Source organism: Scyliorhinus torazame, chromosome 1 (genome assembly GCF_047496885.1).
Source record: "Scyliorhinus torazame isolate Kashiwa2021f chromosome 1, sScyTor2.1, whole genome shotgun sequence".
In the NCBI taxonomy this organism is placed as follows: domain Eukaryota; kingdom Metazoa; phylum Chordata; class Chondrichthyes; order Carcharhiniformes; family Scyliorhinidae; genus Scyliorhinus; species Scyliorhinus torazame.
The window spans coordinates 394,863,304-394,881,508 of NC_092707.1; positions in this window are offsets into that span (position 1 = coordinate 394,863,304).

Here is an 18,205-nt window from a genome sequence, read left to right on the forward strand (position 1 = left end):
TGTGATACAGAGTGAGACCAGCGGCGTGGGTTCCATTCCTGTACCAGCTGAGGTTATTCATGAAGGCTCAACCTTGTCCCTCGCCTGCGTTGCGGTGACCTTCAGGTTAAATCACCACCAGTCAACTTTCCCCCTCGAAGGGGAAAGCAGCCTACAGCCATCTGGCGCTATGGTGGCTTTACACACTGGCCTACAGTGTCCACTCTCAAAACTCTCACAGCAGGACATTATTTAGATTGCAATATGAATGTGGCTGCAATAAAAATTCCAACATTAGCCAAGGTCCCAGGTTCGATTCTGGCTCACTATCCGTGTGGAGTTTGCACATTCTCCCCGTGTCTGCGTGGGTTTCGCCCCCACAACCCAAAGATGTGCAGGCTAGGTGGATTGGCCACGCTAAATTGACCCTTAATTGGAAAAAATGAATTGGGTACTCTAAATTTTTTTTTTAAATTCAACATTATATTATTTATTCTATTACCTCGAGTCACAAGAGCTTACTGTGGAGTGGAGTGGAGTGACATTGAAACCACAGGGACGAGAACCTGGCCCGGATACTAACTCCGAACCTGGAAGGGGGCAAAGGAAAGGGAATGTGGTCAGGGAGCAAGTTTACTGTTCAGCTATTGGCCAACCTTCCACCAAGCAGCTGCTGATTGGCCACAGCACACTGTATTCGGCGTGTGTAAAGGGCGGGGGTGGGGGTGGGCAAGGCTTAAGTCTCCTGCACCCCACCACAAAGGGTAAAAGTCATCCCTATGATTTAACAAGGTTTCCTTGCTATCTCTGCATCAACAGCTACATTCTTCAACATTCTACCCACTCTCTGAGAAGCGGTTTCTCCAGAATCCTCTACTAGATTTATCAGTGACTACTTATTAGGGACTATTGATGACCCTTAGTTAATGCCACTACTTCCCGTACCAGCCTCCCCGAACAGGCACCGGAATGTGGCGACTAGGGGCTTTTCACAGTAACTTCATTGAAGCCTACTTGTGACAATAAGCGATTTTCATTTTTTTCATACTGGAAAAATCCTCTCTACGTCTTACCATATTTGAACCCCTTGATAATCTTAAAGACTTCTTCTATCAGATCTTCTAGTTACAGCTGTTCTTCCTCTAGAACACCCATACCAGCAGGTAGAAGATGTTTTCAAATTTTTCAATCTCTTAGGGGTCTTTCCGAAAGCACTGTCACCATAGCAACAAAGCCCAAGAGTAACCATGTCAATGGAATCTGAGGGAGTTAAGCATTTACAGTTTACGCAGGCTGTCCCTTTGAAGGTCAGCCTCTTGTTAGAAGGCTACTCTGTAGTGAGTATTACTGCAATTTCTAGCACTTCCTATGACATGGTGTCTGCTGTGCTCCCACACATCTCCCCGGAAACACACAATAGGGCGCGTGCTTTCACTGCTTAGCATTTGTATACTGCTGAGGCTTTGACTGGATTCCGGTGTTATCATAATCGTCCTTTATTCTGTTTCAATCCCTTTATGGGTTACCTCGCTTTGTTATTTGGGGATTTTCTGCTTTCCCTTCCTGAAGGCATTCATTCGCTTTGGTGTCACGTGGTGTGGAGGAGGGAGGGAGGCGGGGTCCTTTCACTTTACCACCAGGTGTGTAGTAGTAGGCCCCTGACCCGCCCAGCTGGCAGGGGCGGCACCCACTGAATTCAGACCACATACATCGACAAGCTACTGACTGATTTGTGAACATAAAGTTACAAATTCGGGCAGCACGGTGGCGCAGTGGTTAGCACTGGGACTGCGGCGCTGAGGACCCGGGTTCGAATCCCGGCCTTGGGTCACTGTCCGTGTGGAGTTTGCACATTCTCCCCGTGTCTGCATGGGCTTCACACCCACAACCCAAAGATGTGCAGGCTAGGTGGATTGGCCACGCTAAATTGCCCCTTAACTGGAAAAAAATAATTGGGTAGTCTAAATTTTTTTTTAATTTTAAGTTACAAATTGGAATAACAACACAGCAAACTATCTTTGTGCACAGCCTTTAACACAGTAAAAAGGAGCTTCCCACAACCCTACCAAGCAACACGTGACACTGAGCCGTATAAATAAATATTAGGACAGGTTACCAAAGAGTTGGTCAAAGATGCAGGGCGCGATACTCCATTGCCCAAAGCCGATATGGTTATCGGCGATCGGGCAGAGAATACCTTCCGCCGCCCAAATCGTTGGCGGCGCCGGTTTGACACCGGTTTTCGAGTCTCCGCCCCCTCAGAAATGGCATCATCGCGTTGTGCGCCGTTGGAACGGCGTTGGCGCGTCACCGGAAGGCCCTCCCTCGATGCTCCACCCCGATGGGCCGGGTTCCCAACCGCGCGGTTGACCTGTGGTCTGAGCGGTCGGGAACCCGTCATGGCAGCCGCGGACTGTGCCCAGCCCCACCACAGTCGGCGGGGAGCCATACCGCTGGCTGGGGGGGGGCTTCCGCGAGCGCTGGGGGGGACTGGTGGGGGATAGCAAGGGGGTGGCCAGGGGGTGGGCTGTGGGGCCATATTTGGCAGGATGGGTCAGCGCACGGCCTGCGCCACGTTATACGGCGCGACCACTGCAGGTCGTCGCCGTGCACCACCGGCCACAAACCCGGCCATTCTCCGGCTGTTTCTGGCTCGGGAGCCGGGAGTTTTACCCGACGCCGCTGCTAGCCCCTCACCGCTTCCGGAATCGGTGAGGGTTCAGCGGCGATTTTGGCATTGTAAAACGCCCAGGAATTCTCTGTTTCAGCCGGCACTTACCCGCTGAAACGGAGAATCCGGCCCGCAGGTTTTAAGTAGCATCTTAAAGCAGGGAAGAGAGCTGGAGAGGGGAAGAGACTTCAGGAGGGAATTCCAGAGCTTAGGGCCCACACAGCGGAAAAGCAGAGTGGAGCGAGGGGAGTGGCCAATTGCAGTAGAGGCTAAATGTAAGCAGGTTTCTTGTTGTCAGCAGCAGTGAGTCTCAATAATGTGTTGCTAGATTGTTTTGCTAGGTGAGACCACACCTGAGGTATTGGGCACAGTTTTGGCCCCCTTATTTGAGGAAAGAGGTAGCGGCATTGGGGGCAATTCAGAGGAGGTTCACTCGATTAATCCCAGAGATGAGGGGTTTGTCGTACGAGGAGAGATTGAACAGTTTAGGGCTATACTCTCTAAAGTTTAGAAAAATGAGGGGAGATCAAATTGAGGTATGCAAGATGATAAAAGGTATGATAAAGGTTTTCCCGAGGGTAGAGGGGTCAATTACTAGGGGGCATAGGTTTAAGGTGAGAGGGGCAAGGTTTCGAGTAAATGTACGAGGCAAGTTTTTTACACAGAGGGTAGTGGGTGCCTGGAACTCGCTGTTGGAGGAGGTGGTGGAAGAAGGGACGATAGTGACATTTAAGGGGCATCTTGACAAATACATGAATAAGATGGGAATAGAGGGATGCGGACCCAGGAAGTGTAGAAGATTGTAGTTTAGACGGGCAGCATGGTCGGCACGGGCTTGGAGGGCCGAAGGGCCTGTTCCTGTGCTGTACTTTTCTTTGTTCTTTGTTCTTGTTCTTTGTATGGATAAAGTACACGTGGAGCGGAGGCTTCCGCTTTTGGGATATTCTAGAACGAGGGGTTATAATCTTACGATAAGAGGTTAAAACAGAGTTGAGGAGAAACTACTTCTCCCAAGGTGTTGTGAATCTGTGGCATTCATTACCCAAGTGTGCGGTGGATGTTGGGACAGCGAGTATATATTTAGAGTACCCTGTCATATTATACACATCAGTATATGATGGTGCAGAGACACACACTAACTGACACACTGCAAGACCAATCAACACACACAACACAGCAGCCAATCATCAGTTAGGGCACGGTCACTATAAAGACAGAGGGCACTAGTTTTCCCGCTCATTCGGGATGCAGCCTCTGAGACAGACAGAGCCCGCAGTCAGTAGCACAAACATCCACCATGTGCTAGCAGTATAGGCTGGTCAGGTTAGGCATAGGTCTTCAGTCAATCTAACATAGTGTCTGTCATGATATTTAGATCAGCATATCATGGCGCAATCACACACACAATGATGGACATGCAGTAGGACCAACCAACACACACACATCGCAGCCAATCACCAGAGAGAGCACACGCACTATAAAAACAGGGGACACTACAGTTCCCGCTCATTCCAGCAGCAGCCAGCTCAGAGCACCGAACTCAGAGCCTGCCACTCAGACATTCACCATGTGCTGAGTGCCTCACCCAGATAGTGATAGGACAGGGTCCACGGATTAGCTGGTAATGCACGTACCCAAGTTAGCAGTGCGCTGTTACAGTTGAGTAGTTAATAAAATTGAGTTACACCATCTCCAGCCGTGTTGGATCATTTGTACATCAGAACACCCAACACAACAGTGTCGACCCACAGTGTAAGTATGTTTAACAGCTCTTAATTAAATAAAATAGAGTTGTACTATTACAAGTGTTGGTAGCCTGTCTATGTTACTGCTAAGGTAAACGCAGTCTCCACAGATCCAGAGTACCCAACACATCATACCCAATTCTTTTTTTCCAATTAAGGAACAATTTAGCGTGGCCAATCCACCTACCCTGCACATCTTTTTGGTTTATGGGGGTGAGACGCACGCAGACACAGGTGCAAGTGAATAAATTTAAGGAGGAGTTAGACAGATTTTTAATTGGTAATGGATTGAAGGGTTATGGAGAACGGGCAGGACGGTTATGTTAAGGCGAGGATAGATCAGCCATTTTGTTTTTTAAATTTCGAGTACCCAATTCATTTTTTCCAATTAAGGGGCAATTTAGCATGGCCAATCCACCTCGCTTGTGTCATGATATTCATATAAACATATCATGGTGCAAACACACACACACTGATGGACAGATCAACGGACCAATCAACACACACGCAACATCACAGCCAATCACCAGTGAGAGCACACGCACTATAAAACAGGGAACACCACAGTTCCCGCTCATTCCAGCAGGAGATAGCTCAGAGCACAGAGCTCACAGCGCGCCACTCAGACATACACCATGTGCAGAGTGCCTCTCTAAGATAGTGCAAGGGCTGGGTCCACAGGTTAGCTGGTAAAGTACGAATCACAGCCAGACGTATACAGTAGATGTTATCAAGAATGATAAAACAGAGTTGTACCATCTACAACCGCGTCGGTTCGTTTGTATAGCGGAACACCCAACACGACAGCCTGCACATCTTTTGGGTTGTGCGGGTGAAACCCACGCAAACACGGGGAGAATGTGCAAACTCCACACGGACAGTCACCTAGAGGTGGGATCGAACCTGGGACCTCGGCGCCGTGAGGCAGCAGTGCTATACACTGCCCCACCGAGCTGCCCATGAGATCAGCTACGATCGAATGGCGGAGCGGACTGGATGGGCCAAATGGCCTAATTCTGCTCCTGTATCTTATTTCCGTGGTTGTAAAAGAAGTGACGAAACGTCAATTCAATTTTCCACACAATGCAGCATTTTGTCCACTAATTAGCTGGCATCAACCAACCCGGGCGTCTAGATCAGCGAGCTTCGAAAACGAGAATGCAAAGGATAACAATGCATCGCATGCGCCAACAAGGAAAATGATTAGTTCCTTAACTGACTTACCAGCTGTAAGCACTGCTTCGAAGCACTAATCCAATAATAAGGCATTTCAAATGTCATTCATTCTTTGGTGCACTGTGAGATGTTTCAGTTTTATCTGGTGCTACAGAGTAAGAGAGTAATGCAATACAGTCAACAGCAGTGAGAACGAGAGACTTGCATCGATCTGGCACCTTTCGTAACCTCACGACACCACCTTACAGCCAATGAAATACTTTTTAAAGTGTAGTCACTGTTGTGCTGTAGGGAACACAGCAGCCAAAAGCACAAAGCAAGATCTCACACACAGCCAGGTGATAACAACCCGGACAGTCTGTTTTCCCATGTTGATATGGAGATTGGATGGATTGGATTGGATTTGTTTGTTGTCACGTGTACCGATGTACAGTGAAAAGTATTTTTCTGCGAGCAGCTCAACAGATCATTAAGTACATGGGAAGAAAAGGGAAGAAAAGAAAATACATAATAGGGCAACACAAGATATACAATGTAACTACATAAGCACTGGCATCAGGTGAAGCATACAGGGTGTAGTGTTAATGAGGTCAGTCCATTTAGGAGTCTGGTAACAGCGGGGAAGAAGCTGTTTTTGAGTCTGTTCATGCGTGTTCTCAGACTTCTGTATCTCCTGCCCGATGGAAGAAGTTGGAAGAGTGAGTAAGCCGGGTGGGAGGGGTCTTTGATTATGCTGCCCGCTTTCCCCAGGCAGCGGGAGGTGTAAATGGAGTCAATGGATGGGAGGCAGGTTCGTGTGATGGACTGGGCAGTGTTCACGACTCTCTGAAGTTTCTTACCGTCCTGGGCCGAGCAGTTGCCATACCAGGCTGTGATGCAGCCCGATAGGATGCTTTCTATGGTGCATCTGTAAAGGTTGGTAAGGGTTAATGTGGACATGCTGAATCTCCATAGTTTCCTGAGGAAGTATAGGCGCTGTTGTGCTTTCTTGGAATGCGAGCATTAGCAGGTGATTAAATCTTTACAGATCCAGAGATGGGGTTAAAGAGGTGTGAATTGTGTCAAGGCAGGACAGTTGGTAGGATTTTCCAGGCCAAATGGTGTGGGATGAATGTAATGCGACATGAATCCCAGGTCCCGGTTGAGGCCGCACTCATGTGTGCGGAACTTGGCTATAAGTTTCTGCTCGGCGATTCTGCGTTGTCGCGGGTCCTGAAGGCCGCCTTGGAGAACGCTTACCCGGAGATCAGAGGCTGAATGCCCTTGACTGCTGAAGTGTTCTCCGACTGGAAGGGAACATTCCTGCCTGGTGATTGTCGCGCGATGTCCGTTCATTCGTTGTCGCAGCGTCTGCATGGTCTCGCCAATGTACCACGCTTCGGGACATCCTTTCCTGCAGCATATGAGGTAGACAACGTTGGCCGAGTCGCACGAGTATGTACCGCGTACCTGGTGGGTGGTGTTCTCACGTGTAATAGTGGTATCCATGTCGATGATCTGGCACGTCTTGCAGAGATTGCCATGGCAGGGTTGTGTGGTGTCGTGGTCACTGTTCTGAAGGCTGGGTAGTTTGCTGCAAACAATGGTTTGTTTGAGGTTGCGCAGCTGTTTGAAGGCAAGTAGTGGGGATGACCTTGGCAAGATGTTCATCTTCATCGATGACGCGTCAACAGTGTCATACGCTGCAGGAAAGGATGTCCCAAAGCGTTCTCCAAGGCGGCCTTCAGGCCGCACGACAACGCAGAATCGCCGAGCAGAAACTTATAGCCAAGTTCCGCACACATGAGTGCGGCCTCAACCGGGACCTGGGATTCACTATCATAGAATTTACAGTGCAGAAGGAGGCCATTCGGCCCATCGAGTCTGCACCGGCTCCTGGAAAGAGCACCCTACCCAAGGTCAACACCTCCACCCTATCCCCATAACCCAGTAACCCCACCCAACACTAAGGGCAATTTTGGACACTAAGGGCAATTTATCATGGCCAATCCACCTAACCTGCACATCTTTGGACTGTGGGAGGAAACGGCGCACCCGGAGGAAACCCACGCACACACGGGGAGGATGTGCAGACTCCGCACAGACAGTGACCCAAGCCGGAATCGAACCTGGGACCCTGGAGCTGTGAAGCAAATGTGCTATCCACAATGCTACCGTGCTGATTCATGTCGCATTACATTCATCCCCCACCATCTGGCCTGCGAAATCCTACCAACTGTCCTGGCTTGACACAATTCACACCTCTTTAACCTGGGTTTACCCCATCTCTGGATCTGTAAAGATTTAATCACCTGCTAATGCTCCCATTCCAAGCATTGTCTGGCATCTTTGAATTTGTCTATACATAATTTTCTGGAACATACCTCTTCATTCACCTGAGGAAGGAGCTGCGCTCCGAAAGCTAGTGACATCGAAACAAACCTGTTGGACTTTAACCTGGTGTTGTAAGACTTCTTACTGTGCTCATCCCAGTCCAACGCCGGCATCTCCCCTTCTTGGAGATAGACATTGCTCAGGACATTGGGGGTAATTCCCCTCCTCGCCTCAAAATAATAATAATAATCTTTATTATTGCCACTATTAGGCTTACATTAACACTGCAATGAAGTTACTGTGAAAAGCCCCTGGTCACCACATTCCGGCGCCTGTTAGGGTACACGGAGGGAGAATTCAGAATGTCCAATTCACCTAACAGCACGACTTTCGGGACTTGTGGGAGGAAACCGGAGCACCCGGAGGAAACCCACGCAGACACGGGGAGAAGGTGCAGACTCCGCACAGACAGTGACCCAAGCTGGGAATCGAACCCGGGTCCCTGGTGCTGTGAAGCAACAGTGCTAAACACTGTGCTACAATGCAAGAGTCATGGGATCTTTTACATCAGCCTGCGGGGCAGAGGGGAACTGAGTTTAACATTGTATCTGAGAAACGGTACCTCCGACTGTGCAGCACTCCCTCAGCATGCATCGAGCCATAGCATCATTTATTAGGATGCAATTTGGCGGGTGGCACGGTGACACAGTGGATAGCACTACTGCCTCACGACGCTGAGGACCCGGGTTCAATCCCGGCCCCGGGTCACTGTCTGTGTGGAGTTTGCACATTCTCCCCGTGTCTGTGTGGGTCTCACCCCCACAACCCAAAAATATGTCCAGGGTAGGTGAATTATCCCTTAATTGGAAATTTGTTTTTTTAAAGAATGCAATTTAGCATGGCCAATCCACCTAACCTGCACATCTTTGGACTGTTTTGGTGCACCATATAGTGTTATGAGGAATAGTACATGTGGGGCTTAATACAGTACAATGTAGATAGCTATCTCAGGTGCATGAGAAATAGCCCAAGCCAATATTCATACCTCAACTGGTGTTTGTGGGAACTTGCTAAGTTCAAGTTGCACGCACCATCAACATCCTAGAGGTTACCATCAACCAGAAACTGACCTCGGCCAACCTTATAGATAAAGTGGCCTCAAGAAAAAGCCAGAGGTTGGGAATTCTGTGGTGAGCAACTTACCATTGATCAGAAACTGAACTAGACTAGCACTAGTTACTGTGGCTACAAGGGCAGGTCAGAGGCTAGGAACCCTGTGGCTAGTAACTCAACTCCTGAGTCCCCAAAGCCTGTCCACCACCTACAAGAACAAGTCAGGAGTGTGATGATTTACTCTCTACTTACCTGGATGAGCGCAGTTCCAACAACACTCAAGAAGATCGACAACATTCAGGACAAAGCAGTCCTCTTGATTGGCAGCCCAGCCACCACTTTCAACATCCACTTCCTCCACCACCAACGCATAGTGGCATCAGCGTGTGCCATCTGCAGGAACTCACTAAGATTCCTTCTACAACGCCTTCCAAACCCGTGACTTCTACCATCCAGAACAAGGGCAGCAGATGTACGGGGACACCACCACCTACAGGTTCCCATCCAAGCCACACACCAGCCTGACTCCGAGCTATATCGCTGTTCCTGGAACAGCGCTGTGGGTGAGCCTACACCACAGGGACTGCACCAGTTCAATAAGACAGCTCGCCACCACCTTCTCAAGAGGCAATTAGGTATGGTCAACAAATGTTAGCGAATTGTGTTAAGACAAGGTGAAGAGGGGCGGTAAGGTGGTGCTGTGGCTAGCACTGCTGCCTCACAGCGCCGAGGACCCAGGTTCCCAGATAATGCAGACAGCATTATCAGAGACCCCTCCCACCCAGGCATTGCTTTCTTCCAGACCCTTCCAACAGGCAGAAGGTACATAATTCTGAAGGCCTACACATCCAGACATAGGAACAGCTTCTTGCCCACAGCTATTAGTCTCCTCAACGACTCCCCCTCGGACTGATCTGCTCCCTGTAAGAACACTATTCACGACGCCCTATGCTGCGATTACTCATGTATTTGCTTTGTTTGGCCCCTTGTTCCACACTGTAACCAATCACTGTTTTGTCGATGTACCATTTGTCAAGGTTCTCTGTTGATTATTCTCTTTGTCTACTATGTACGTACTGTGTACGTTCCCTTGGCCGCAGAAAAATACTTTTCACTGTACTTCAGTACATGTGACAATAAATCAAATCAATCAATCAATCAATCCCATCCTTGGGTCACTGTCTGTGCGGAGTTCGCACATTCTCCCCGTGTTTATGTGGATCGCACCCCAAAACCCAAAGATGTGCAGGGTAGGTGGATTGGCCACGTTAAATTGCCCCTTAAAAATAATTGGGTAGTCTAAAAAACTTTTTTTTAAAGGGCAAGGTGAAGAGAAACAGCAGTTTGACTGACAGCTGAGAGTCATCGTAGTGGAGTCTCTGTTTGTTTTCTAACCGGGGTGTCGCGAATATGGGCACGTTGGGTGCTCATTGGCAGGAGCACTTGGGAGTAATTGGAGTCAAGACATCATATAATAAAATACATTCAAATACCGTCACCTCTCGGGGCTTTTCACAGTAACTTCATTGAAGCCTACTTGTGACAATAAGCGATTATTATTATTATTACCTCCAGTCCCGTGCCCCTATATCCCTTGTCCTCATGGACCTGCACTGGTTCCCGGTGCAATTAAACCCTGATTTTAAAATTCTCATTCTTTATGTAAAGTTGCACAATGACCTTGCCTCCCCATCTCTATGACCTTGTCCAGCCCCACAACCCTCCTCCAGTCCTGGCCTCGTGCACATCTAATATTTTTAATCACTCCACCATTGGCGGCCGTGCCAGTTCCCGAAGCTCTGGAATTCCCGCCCAGACCCTCTCCGCCTCTCTCTCTCCTCGTTTAAGACACTTGTTAAAACTTACCCCTTTGTCCAAACTTTGGATCACCTGTCCTATTAGCTCCGTACACGGTTCAGAGGCGAATTTTATTTAATAATGCTCCTTACTGTCTTTAAGAATGCTCTGTAAAAAAAACTTGCATTTAGCTGGCAGCTTTCACATCCAAACCTTTCAAAGTGTTTTACAGCCAACAAAACACTTCTTGAAGTGTAGCCATTGTTGTAATGTAGGAAACATGGCAGTCTATATGCGCACAGCAAGATCCCAAAAAAGCAATGTGATAACGACCAGATAATCTGTTTTTGTAATGTTTTTACAAATTTAGAGTACCCAATTAAGGGGCAATTTAGCGTGGCCAACCCACCTACCCTGCACATCTTTGGGTTGTGGGGGTGAGACCCACGTAAACACAGGGAGAATGTGCAAACTCCACACGGACAGTGACCCAGAGCCCGGATCGAACCCGGGTCCTCAGCACCGTGAGGCAGCAGTGCTAACCACTGTGCCACCGTGCCGCCCCTGTTTTTGCACTGCTGATTGATGGATAGATATTGGCCAAGACTCCAGGGAGAACTCCCCTGCTCCTCTTCAAAATAATGAGATTTTTTACATCCATCCGAACAGGCCGAAGGGGCCTCAGGTGAACGTCTCCTCTGAAAAACAGCGCCACTGGCAGTGCAGCACTCCCTCAGTACTGTGTTGGAGTGTCGGCCTAAATTTTTGTGTTTGAGCCCTGGAGTGGGAGTTGAACCCAAAGCTTTTTGATTCAGAGGCAATGATATGATCAACCGAGCTATGGCTGACATGTATATGTACGTTTGGGCAGCACGGTGGCGCAGTGGGTTAGCCCTGCAGCCTCACGGCGCCGAGGTTTCAGGTTCGATCCCGGCTCTGGGTCACTGTCCGTGTGGAGTTTGTACATTCTCCCCGTGTTTGCGTGGGTTTCGCTCACACAACCCAAAGATGTGCAGGTTAGGTGGACTGGCGACGCTAAATTGTCCCTTAATTGGAAAAAATTAATTGGGTACACTAAATTTATGAAAAAATTAAAAAATGTATATGTACGTTTGTGCTATTGTTGATGACACAGCAAGGAATATATCCAACCAGAGCTCAGTAGACCTGCCAATTGGCTGGTTTAGCTCAGTGGGCTAGACAGCTGGTTTATGATGCAGAACAAGGCCAGCAGCGCGGGTTCAATTCCGTACCAGCTGAGAATTCTGAATTCTCCCTCTGTGTACCCGAACAGGCGCCGGAATGTGGCGACTAGGGGATTTTCACAGTAACTTCGTACTTGCGACAATAAAAGGTTATTATTATATCTGTAACTTCAATCCACAACTTGCAAAATCACGAGTCATACAAACACTTTTTCTTTAAAATTCCAATTCATTTTTCCAATTAAAGAGCAATTTAGCGTGGCCAATCCACCTACTCTGCACATCTTTGGGTTGTGGGGGTGAAACCCACGCAGACACGGGGCGACTGTGCAAACTCCACACGGACAGTGACCCAGGACCGGGATCGAACCTGGGACCTCGGCGCCGTGAGGCTGCAGTGACTCAGTCATACAAACACGACCGGTTTTGAAGCTCCGCAGACATGCCAGACAATGAGATGTGCCGGCTGAGTTGCTGGTTTCATTAGATGAATTATCGCCTTACTACTTCCCGACACAAAGAGCGTGAGGGGGAGGAGGGTGGGGTGGGGGGGGGGGGGGGGGGGGGGTGTTGGTGTGAGGGACGGTGGCTGTTGGAGAAATTATGTTTTCACAGCTTCAGGTAGCATGAAAATCGATTGAACAAACAGTCCAATTATTGACATCCTTTCCGTGCGTGACTGACTGGCCTGCCAGTGGTCGATTCCTCAGCTTCCTGATGGGTGGTAATTGCAGAGAGAGCCTCCCTCTGTGAAGGTCTTAGCTGAAAATATGAGGTCTGGTCAGTAATTAACTGGTCCATGCGGCACTCGAAAATGTATGCTGCATTGCACCAGCCAGCAGTGGGCCATAAACTTGGCTCGACTTCCTTCTGGCACTGGAAGACAGAAGGTTTTAGGTCTGAGCACTTAATGTGGGCGAGCAATGACAACTTCAGCAACAACAGCATCAACAACCAGTTATATATATAAAAGCAATGTTGGCTCAGAGGAACATAGAAAATGCTCGAGCCTGCTCCGCCATTCAATATGATCATGGCTGATCGTTCAATTCAATAGCCTGATCCTTCCTCCCCGTCCCAAAACCTTTGGCCCCCTTTACCCCAAGTTCTATGTCTCGTATAGAAGGGGTTTAACCCCTTTCTTAGAGTGAGACATTAAACCAAATCCCACCTCCCAAATCAAGTGAGGTACCACATGAAGAAAATGCAGAGGAAATAAAGACTTTGCATTTATATAAAGCCTCTCCTGACTTCAGCGGGTCCCAGCCAATGAAGTCCTTCTTAAGTGCAATGACTATTGTGATATAGGAAACATGGCAGCCCCCTTTGAGGACAGTAAGCTCCTACAAATAGCAAATACTGATCAAATAATAGGCTGGATTTTACGAGGGGGTTGGGGGGGGGGGGGGGGGGGTGCGGTGAGATATTGCTTACTGAGGGTGACCTAAACGAGCAGAGAGAGGAACCTCTGCCTCCTCAATGGGAGGAGGTCGCGCCTCCAGCAGCTCTAACAGTCCCCAGCAGTGCCAGGACAATGCTTGGACTGCCAGGGAGTCCACAAGGAAGAGAGCTTTGGATCCCCAAAATCAGGGATTTGGGGGCGGGGAGTCACCGGGCACCATAGAGGGGGATGTGGGGATGGGTTTTGGAGGGCAGGTGGGGTGGCACAAACTAGGCGGTGGCATCTTGGGGGTGGTGCCCCCATTTCAAATGGTGAAAATACAAACTCCCCATTCTCACCCACTTACCCACGTTAGCTGCATTATGGCATGTTTACATCAATGTAAACATCATGTTTGCATCAATGGCTCCGAAGTGGAGATGGTCGATAGCTTTAAGTTCCTGGGGGTCACCATCACCAACAGTCTGTCCTGGTCCACTCACATTGATGCAACAGTCAAGAAAGCCCAACAACGTCTCTACTTCCAACGGAAGCTAAATAAATTTGGCATGTCTGCATCGACTCTCAAACTTCTACAGATGTGCGATAGAGAGCATCCTATCCGGCTGCATCACAGCCTGGTATAGCAACTGCTCGGTCCAAGATCGCAAGAAACTGCAGAGTGTGGTGAACTCAGCCCAACGCATCACACAAGCTTGCCACCCCCACATTGATTCTGTCTACACCTCCCGCTGCCTCAGGAAGGCAGACAGCATTATCAGAGACCCCTCCCACCCAGGCATTGCCTTCTTCCAGACCCTTCCGTCAGTCAGAAGGTACAGAAGTCTGAAGACCCGCACATCCAGACATAGGAACAGCTTCTTTCCCACTAGCTACCAGACTCCTCAACGACTCTCCCTCGGACTGATCTGTTCCCTATAAGACACTATTGACAATGCTCTAAGCTGCTCTTGCTTATGCCGTACATGCTTTGTTATTTTGCCCTTGTTCCATACTGTAACTAATTATTTATTTGTCAATGTACTGTGTAGTTTTTCGCATACACTGTAATATCTACTATTTTTTTGTCCACTATGTACGGACTGTGTACCTTTCATTGGCCGCAGAAAAATACTTTTCACTGTACTTCGGTACATGTGACAATAAATAAATGAATAAATAAATAAATTATCTTTGTTTTTAATTGTTGATTTCGGCGCCCTCCCGTTTACCATACTATGGGAAACTGACGCTTTTACCACTAAATTTAGAGTGCCCAATTCATTTTTTTTTCCAATTAAGGGGCAATTTAGCGTGGCCAATCCACCTAACCTGCACATCTTTGGGTTGTGGGAGCGAAACCCACGCAGACACAGGGAGAATGTGCAAACACCACGTGGACTGGCGCCGAGATCGAACCCGGGTCCTCGGTGCCGTGATGCAGCAGTGTCAACCTCTGCGCCACCGTGCTGCCTTTGGAAACTGACGTGTTGATGTCGGATTTGCGACCCAACCTCATCACAGCAGATTTTTGCAGCAGTCCAGATTTGCAAACGTGAAATTACGGTCCATCTTGTGATGTTGGTTAAGGGATAGGTATTGGGTCAGGGCGCCGAGTAAAGCTGACTTGTTTTTCTTCGAATTAGTGCTATGGGATCTTTTGTGCCCTTCCTGTGTTTTCCTCAGAGCAGAGAAGGCTGAGGGAGGGCAAAATTATGAAGAACGTAGATAGGATAGAGAGGATGAGACTTTTCCACTTAGCGGAGGGGTTAATAACCAGGGGCCATAGATTTATGGTAATGGAAGGGGATTTAGAGAGCATTTGAGGAAAAGGTTTTTCACCCAGAGGGATGTGGGAATCTGGAACTCACTGCCCAAAAGGGGTGGCAGAGAGGGCGGCATGTGGCGTAGTGGTTAGCACTGGGACTGAGGCTCTGAGGACCCGGGTTCGATCCTGGCTCCGGGTCACTGTCTGTGTAGATTTTGCACATTCTCCCCATGTCTGCGTGGGTTTCACCCCCACAACCCAAAGATGTGGAGGTTAGGTGGATTGGTCACGCTAAATTGCCCCTTAATTGGAGAAAAAATAATTGGGTATTCGAAATTGATAAGGGAAAAAAAAGGGTGGTAGAGGCGGGAATCCTCAAAATATTTAAAAAGCATTTAGATGAGCATTTGAAACACCACTGCAGACAAGGCTACGGACCAAATGCTGGACAATAGGATTAGAATAGATCGGGGCTTGATGGCTAGCACAGCCACAATGGGTTGAAGGGCCTCTTTCTGTCCTGTAAAACTCTATGACTCCTGAGATGGTGGATGGGACTTTGGTTTTATGTCTCATCCAAAAGACAGCGCCCCCGGCAATGCAGCATTTCCTCAGTAGTGCACTGAGTGTATAGCCTGGATTTTCTGCTCCAGTCGTAGGACTGGCTCTTTAACTCAACCTTCTGACTCAGCGACGAGAGTGTTATAAACTGACTCCTAATCCCTGAAGTCTACAAATAGGGACATCCTGAGGTTAGTTAGAAGGCCATTCCCCACAGGCGCATCTTGAGGTCAATTAGACGCTTACTGTTTCCAGATCTATATTAATCCTCGACTCCTCCCAAGAGCAGAAATAACATCAGGGAATAATATTCCCTCCTTTTCAATCACAGTAAATTGGAGGCAGTTTAAAAACAGGAATCATATGTTAAGTAAGATCTAATATTTTAATCTTTATCTAAGTAATAGTGAAGCCACCCGTGCCCACACACAGCCAGACCTGGGCAAGATTCTGGTTGATAAATGGCAAATAACATTCATGCCATGTATGTGCCAGGCATGATCCAACTCCAACGAAGAAGAATCTAACCATCTCCCTTTGATGTTCAACAGCATTAGCATTTCCCTCCATCAACATCCTGGGGGTTAGCATTGATCAGAAACTCAACTGGACTCACCCACATAAATACTGTAGCTATAAGAGCAAGTCAGAGGCTGAGAATTCTGAAGTGAGTAACTCACCTCCTGACTCCCGAAAGCCTGCCCACCATCTACAAGGCGCAAGTCAGGAGCATGACGGGATGCTCTTCACTTGCCTGGATGAGTCCGGCTCCAACAGCGCTCAAGAGGTTTGAGGGCGGCACGGTGGCACAGTGGTTAGCACTGCTGCCTATGGTGCTGAGGACCCGGGTCCGAATCCCGGCTCTGGGTCACAGTCCGGGTGGAGTTTGCACATTCTCCCCGTGTCTGCGTGGGTTTCACCCCCACAACCCAAAGATGTGCAGGGTAGGTGGATTGGGCACGCTAAATTGCTCCTTAATTGGGAAGAAAAATAATTGGGTACTCTAAATTTATTTTTAAAAAATGAAGTTTGGCACCATCCAGCCTGGTTGGTTGGCACCCAATCCACCATCTTAAACATTCACCCCCTCTACTACTGACACAGAATCGCTATGGTGCTGAGAGAAGGCCATTCGGCCCATCGTGTCTGCACCTGCTCTCCAAACGAGCACCGTGACTTTCCCTGCCTTTTCTCCATACCCCTGCACTTTGTTTCCATTCAAATAAAACAACAAGGGTAACAGTGTGTACCATACAACAGTGTGTACCATACAACAGTGTGTACCATACAACAGTGTGTACCATATGCACTTCTACAGGCACAATGTAAAAATAAGGGGTCAGCCATTGAAGACGGAAATGTGGAGGAATTTCTTCTCTTGGCAGGTGGTTAGTTTGTGGAATTCTCCTCCTCAGAGAGCAGTGGGGGTTGGGTCCTTGAATAGATTAGAGTTGGAGTTAGACAGGTTTTGATTGACAAGAGAGTCAGGGGCAATGGGGGACACGCAGGAAAGTGGAGGTGGGGCGAAAGGCAGATTCACCACAATTCCAGCGAATGACGCAGCAGGTTTAGAACATGGAACATAGAACGATACAGCGCAGTACAGGCCCTTCGGCCCACGATGTTGCACCGAAACAAAAGCCATCTAACCTACACTATGCCATTATCATTCATATGCTAATCCAATAAACTTTTAAATGCCCTCAATGTTGGCGAGTTCACTACTGTGTTGGCGAGTTCACTACTCGTTGATGGGCCGAACAGCCTATTCCTGCTTCTATTTCTTTTTTTAATACAAATTTAGAGGACCCATTTGTTTTTTCCAATTAAGCAGCAATTTAGCGTGGCCAATTCACCTACCTACCCTGCGTTTTGGGTTGTGGGGTGAGACCCACGTAGACAAGGGGAGAATGTGCAAACTCCACACGGACAGTGGCCCAGAGCCGGGATCGAACCTGGGGCCTCGGCGCCGTGAGGCAGCAGGGCTAACCCACTGCGCCACCGTGCTGCCCCCCCCCCCCCCCCCCCCCGATCCTATTTCTGATGATCTTCTACAATATGCACTGCAGCAATTCTTTAGCAACAACTTCTGAACCCGGGATCTCTCCTACTTAGAAGGACAAAGGCAACAGACAAATGGGAATCCCAGCATCTGGAGGTTCCCCGCCAAATAACAAACTATCCTGACTTGGGAATATATCGCCGTTCCTTTACTGTCGCCGGGTCAAAATCCTGGAACACCCTCTCTACCAGCACTGTGAGTGTATCTACACCACATGGACTGCAAACTCCACACGGGATTGAACCCAGGTCCTCAGCAACATGAGGCAGCAGTGCTAACAACTGCACCACAGTCCCGCCCCTTGTCGGCTGCCTTCTTAAAGCAGTCAAGTGTAAAGTCCCACTTGTAGGAAAGATCAAAATAGAAAATGTAAGATTTATGGGTGGGGGATGGGCAATTGGTTTCATCAAATGTAGTCCTGGAATGAACAGTTA